Raw genomic sequence first — 6,525 nt, 5'->3', positions numbered from 1 at the left:
ATTTTCTGGACTTAATTTCTTGGATGTCTTTCTCCCACTCCACAAATTGGATATCAAGGTTATGTTTAAATTTGGACATACCATCTGCCGACATGAGTGGGAATAATTGTGCCTGTACACTTTCGATCTCTACATCCATGGCCAGTATCATTTTGTGGTTGAGGTCAACCAGAAGTTCCATGAATTTTCTGGAGCCCTGGTTGCATACCTCTTCCCACTTGGAGATAAATTCTTCTTCTATAATAGGAAAAGATGGGAAGATCTGAATTCTTAGACCCCTTGGGACAAGGTCTCTCTGGATATAATTTTCCAAGAAGGTTTTATTCCACCACACTTTCATGCGGCGGTGTAATAAATTGGTATATTTGTTCTGGAGCTCAGTCACGTTTCTGCACACATTAAAACCATGTATTGGGGACTCATCCTTAAAAACCTGTTCCATCTGAGAACGCCAGGCGCATTCCCTGGCTTTATAGTCCATGGGACCCGATGTATTGGACTCTGTGAGAACACAGAAAGAGTTAAGTATAAACAAATACAATACCACCGAAGAGGGGCACAGACACAGAGTGATGTTCAATATAAAGCAAAGTTGCTGAACAATATGAAATCTACTGTGTCTACGTCCCAGGTAATGACCAAGATACCTTGGTGCATCGATCAACAATAGATAAATCCAACAAAGAAAGTGATCGACTGAAGCACGACAAATTAGTAACAAAATACAAAATTTTATTAACATGAAAACATGACAAAGGTTAAAACTGGAACAGGGAATGAGTCACTCAATAAAAAGACATCGAGAGCAATCATGCACTGGATGTTAATGTGACATGAGTCTATACAGACTTGTTTATTTGTTGATACAGCAAAATAAGATAGTGTGCGTGCCTATGCGGACCTGTAGCTAATAAAGCCTAGTGAATAATGGCAAAAAGACGGTCAACAAGGGATGGAATGCATGTGTGTACTATCTGGGTTGCCTCTATAAGAGTGTGTATGTAGAAATGATAATATTGCAGATACCTGAGTATAATGATTATCTGCGTATGTATAATAACCCAATGTACACCATAGTATGTTTTACAAGGTCAGTACTACAGGTAACATGCAACAATGTGTATAGACACACAACGAGGTACCAAGCCAGTACCAGGTAAGAAAGTCAGTAATAGCTCTATGACATACCAGTGGACATGATGAAGATGTCTGGACCCGACGCGCGTTTCGGCGACTGCCTTCGTCCGGGGTTAGGGTCAAGCTGCTAGAATCTACCAATATATGGAGCGTAGCTCAGGTGTTCGTGATGTAAGAGGAGGAGGAGGCACAATCAAGTGACGAAAAACGGCGTCTGGTGCGGGGTACCAAGATGGCGCTGCCCCACTTCCGGTCCGCGTCATCAGAGAGGATGTGGGGCGGTGCAGACTGACCACACCCCCCACACATCCTACTCTGTATCTAGACAGCGGTCGGAAGAGGCCAGGGCCACTCCCCCCTCGGACATGAACATCTGATCAGGATGTCATGGACACCAGCGCACGATCCATCAGTGATATATGCCAGAAGGAAACAAGGAAAAGAACTTACGATGCGAATGGTTTGCAAAGTATTGTGTACAGCTGGAAATAAAAAGTAACATGAAACGGCTTACTATGGTGTGAATTGTGTAATGTGTAACATGGACAGGGAAGGGGAGGGGGGGGGGGGAAAGAGAAGGAGGGGATAGGTGATGATGTAGAACGATAGATAAATACACCCTGGCAATGGTGAAAAAATATATATGATGAAGAGTGTGAATGTGAAAAGTTGAAAATGAAAAATTTATAAGTATATAAAGTAATGGGTGTGAATGCTGATGGAATTGTAAAAGGGGATGACAGGTGTGGAGTGTGATGCTAGTGAATTGTGCTGGGAATAAGATGAGACATGGGGAAGCAAGGAAATCTAGTCAATGTGTGTGTAACAATACAAATATGGTGGACACCCGATTATGCTATGGACATCAATACTGAGTAACACCTAAATGCTAGGTCTAAAAAAACCATAGTATTACAGCCACATGTGTTGGTACGAAGATACAATACATACGAATGTCTTATACATACAGCATATAAGTCACTTAAAGTTCTCTATGTTTGTAAGAGCTGAATATATATAGTTATGCCTAATAGATACTAGTAGTAGTGCTAAGTAAATTGATAAAGAACACATACACAAAAAAACATATTATAGCAAAATACAGAAATAACGTATTCGCAATGGATACATACAAAATAAAGGATCAAAGTGATCCATACATGATGAAAGAAAAATATAATAATGGATGGGTGATATATGATGCAAATACTACCAAATCTATATGATGACAAATGCAGAAAATATATATAGAACGCAGTATAGTGTCTCTTGTTTCCTCCTAGTAGTAGCAAAGAATGGACCGCAGGACACCTCCTCAGATGAACTCAATGAAAGAGTATCATAGTTCTGTATATCAGAAAAACACAACAAAAGAGGGTAGTTAATTTTTAAAAATGACAACAGGGATGAGGAAAAAATAAAAGCCAAGACCCACAAGGAGTCAATGGTTACAAAAACGAAACAAAGCTCAAAGATTCGTTTAATCCATATGGAGACATTGTCCCAAGGGTCCAGATCCACCGAGACTCACATTGTGCGAGTTTTTGTTTGGTGGCCCCGCCTCTCGTACCGCATATGATATGATCAATCCCTCTCACCTTCAGCTTGGAGGGATCACATGCGTGGTGTGTTCTAAAATGTCGAGCCACAGGTTTCAACATCTCCAAAATTTCTGCCCCTGCTGCTCGCTTTATATCGGCCATATGTTCACGTACCCGCACCTTCAGCTCTCTGGAAGTAAGACCAATGTAAATCTTCGGGCACGGACATACAGCATAATATATGACGGCTTTGGTATTGCATGTGATGGAATGAGTGATATTAAAAGTTTTACTGCCAGATACATCGGTGAAAGTAGTGACATCTTCTATATTAGGGCACGCTACGCATCTTCCGCAGGGCTTACAACCCCATCTTGGACCCTTGGTCCCAAATGGATATTTAGTTTTTATTGGGTCATAGAAACTTCTTACAAGATGGTCTTTTAGATTTTTGGATCGTCTTGCAGTCACAGAGGGATATTTTGTAATAAACCTGTTTAGGGAGGGATCGGTCAGGAGAATAGGCCAGTATCTTTTGAGGATTTCCTTCATTTGAGGCCATCGAGAATGGTATCCTGTAATGAACCTGACTTGGTTCTGTTTCTCTGCCTTCTTTTTAGGGAAAAGCAGATCATCCCTAGAAGTCCCTTTTGCCCTACGATAGGCTTTTTTTATGGATCTAGCACTGTATCCTCGCTCTAGGAAACGACGTTTCAAATCTACTGCCTGTTTCTCAAAAAGCGAGTCAGAGGAACATATCCTCTTAATCCGTAAAAATTGTCCAATGGGGACCGCTGAAATGGTCTGTGGGGGATGAGATGAGGAAGAGTGGAGCAGTGCATTCACAGAGGTTTCCTTACGGAAGACGTCACTATGTATGAAGCCCCTCTCATCAGTAAAAATCTTCACATCCAAAAAATCCACACAACTAGGATGTGCTTTATGGGTGAATTTAAGGTTTATATCGTTCATGTTAAGGCCAACCATGAAGGAATCCAGATCCGCATGTGTGCCCTTCCAGATGACCAGAATATCATCAATGTAGCGGGCCCAGAAAAGGACCCGCGCCATTGATTCCTCCCGGTCATCTGAGAAAAGAGTCCTCTCCCACAGCCCCAGGAAAAGATTAGCGTAAGATGGTGCACACGCTGCCCCCATAGCTGTTCCCTGGAGCTGTAGGTAGAAATGATCATTGAACACAAAGAAATTGTGTGTTAGGATGTGTTCAAGCATCTGTGCAATAAATGCACATAATGATTTGTCAAGTTCTGATGTTGACAAAAAATACTGGACTGCTCTCAGGCCGTCTTCATGCTTGATGCATGTATAGAGAGACTCTACATCGATGGTAACTAGGAGCATGTCACCATCAATGCTGATACCGCTGATCTTCTGCAAAAGATCAGCAGTATCGCGAATATACGATGGTAAATTGACCACCAGATTTTTTAAATGGTGGTCAATGAATCTGCATATCCCTTCAGTGAGACTGCCCCTGCCAGAGATGATAGGTCTCCCTGGTGGAATCCTCTCATTTTTGTGGATCTTAGGCAGCAGATAAAGGGTAGGAACTGTGGGTTCATCAATTGTAAGTGCCAAGTTGAGTTCTTTAGAGATAACATTGTCTTCCACTGCCTGCAGAAGTTTGATCTGCAACTCCCGTTTAAAGGCTGACAGAGGGTTGAAGGTCAGCCTCCTGTAGCAATGTTTGTCTCGCAGTTGTCTGTTTGCCTCTGCCTCATACATGACACATGGCCACACCACCACATTGCCCCCTTTATCTGCTGCCTTGAATACCACATCTTTGATTTTTTTCAATTGTTTTAAGCTGTTTCTCTCTAACGAAGTTAGGTTATCACATTTGATATATCTTGGGATGTTATAAAATTCTTGGGTTACTGATTTAATGAAGAGGTCCACCGCGGGGCATATACTAAGGGCAGGGAAGTTTTTTGACTTAATCCTAATGCATGCAGGAATATTACCTGCCGTTTCATCAATATTATGTTCTGCCAGCAAGTCTTCAAGCGCCTTGAGTGCCTGCTGTTCCTCAGATGTAGGGAACAGATCCCTGTCCACTGGTTTGTTGAACCATTTGTTGAAAATAAGTGAGCGGCCAAAGACATGTAAATCTTTTACTGCAGAAAACATATCAAAAGCAGCACTAGGTGAAAAAGTCAGGCCCTTGGCTATCAATTCCAAATCAATTTTAGAGAATACATGTGAAGACAAATTAATTACCTTTAGTTGACTACTCGGTTCTCGTACATCTGGTCGTTTTTTATTAGCTGCTTGTTTTTGTGCCAGTTTTCTTTTAGGCCGAGTGTTGAAGGTAGATCTATAGGGCATGGTATCGGTTTCACTCTGAGACGAAATAGAGGAGATGGAAGGAGTACGGTTGAGACCACCTGGGGCCTGGTTTCTTCTCCACCTGTATACTTTATTATTTTGGAAATCTCCAATATCTCTGGAAAATTTTCTGGACTTAATTTCTTGGATGTCTTTCTCCCACTCCACAAATTGGATATCAAGGTTATGTTTAAATTTGGACATACCATCTGCCGACATGAGTGGGAATAATTGTGCCTGTACACTTTCGATCTCTACATCCATGGCCAGTATCATTTTGTGGTTGAGGTCAACCAGAAGTTCCATGAATTTTCTGGAGCCCTGGTTGCATACCTCTTCCCACTTGGAGATAAATTCTTCTTCTATAATAGGAAAAGATGGGAAGATCTGAATTCTTAGACCCCTTGGGACAAGGTCTCTCTGGATATAATTTTCCAAGAAGGTTTTATTCCACCACACTTTCATGCGGCGGTGTAATAAATTGGTATATTTGTTCTGGAGCTCAGTCACGTTTCTGCACACATTAAAACCATGTATTGGGGACTCATCCTTAAAAACCTGTTCCATCTGAGAACGCCAGGCGCATTCCCTGGCTTTATAGTCCATGGGACCCGATGTATTGGACTCTGTGAGAACACAGAAAGAGTTAAGTATAAACAAATACAATACCACCGAAGAGGGGCACAGACACAGAGTGATGTTCAATATAAAGCAAAGTTGCTGAACAATATGAAATCTACTGTGTCTACGTCCCAGGTAATGACCAAGATACCTTGGTGCATCGATCAACAATAGATAAATCCAACAAAGAAAGTGATCGACTGAAGCACGACAAATTAGTAACAAAATACAAAATTTTATTAACATGAAAACATGACAAAGGTTAAAACTGGAACAGGGAATGAGTCACTCAATAAAAAGACATCGAGAGCAATCATGCACTGGATGTTAATGTGACATGAGTCTATACAGACTTGTTTATTTGTTGATACAGCAAAATAAGATAGTGTGCGTGCCTATGCGGACCTGTAGCTAATAAAGCCTAGTGAATAATGGCCATTATTCACTAGGCTTTATTAGCTACAGGTCCGCATAGGCACGCACACTATCTTATTTTGCTGTATCAACAAATAAACAAGTCTGTATAGACTCATGTCACATTAACATCCAGTGCATGATTGCTCTCGATGTCTTTTTATTGAGTGACTCATTCCCTGTTCCAGTTTTAACCTTTGTCATGTTTTCATGTTAATAAAATTTTGTATTTTGTTACTAATTTGTCGTGCTTCAGTCGATCACTTTCTTTGTTGGATTTATTTATATGTAAACTGTGCGGAGTATATCAGGGTATAAGTAATCTGTACAAACCTATTGGTACATTCAGGAGAATCCTGTCAAAATACATGTAAGATCAAATATATAGATCATGTATAGACAGGAACAATATGTACGCCAAGTAACCTTGGTGCATTGACCCTACAAATTAGCACAAAAACCT

The 6,525-nt window shown here is 41.0% G+C and overlaps 1 long non-coding RNA gene across 1 annotated transcript; it reads right to left on the bottom strand.

The window, feature by feature from the left end:
- Nucleotides 1–2,325: 2,325 nt before the first annotated feature.
- Nucleotides 2,326–4,812, bottom strand: LOC142741248 (uncharacterized). The gene is made up of 3 exons (XR_012881044.1): nt 4,664–4,812; nt 2,736–2,868; nt 2,326–2,484 (listed from the first exon to the last, which is right to left on the bottom strand). It is a non-coding gene; the product is annotated as an uncharacterized LOC142741248 (long non-coding RNA).
- Nucleotides 4,813–6,525: the final 1,713 nt, after the last annotated feature.

The sequence above is a fragment of the Rhinoderma darwinii genome, chromosome 2 (genome assembly GCF_050947455.1).
Source record: "Rhinoderma darwinii isolate aRhiDar2 chromosome 2, aRhiDar2.hap1, whole genome shotgun sequence".
NCBI lineage: Eukaryota > Metazoa > Chordata > Amphibia > Anura > Rhinodermatidae > Rhinoderma > Rhinoderma darwinii.
The sequence above is the reverse complement of the archived record's forward strand: the minus strand, read 5'-3'. Positions and strand labels throughout refer to the sequence as shown.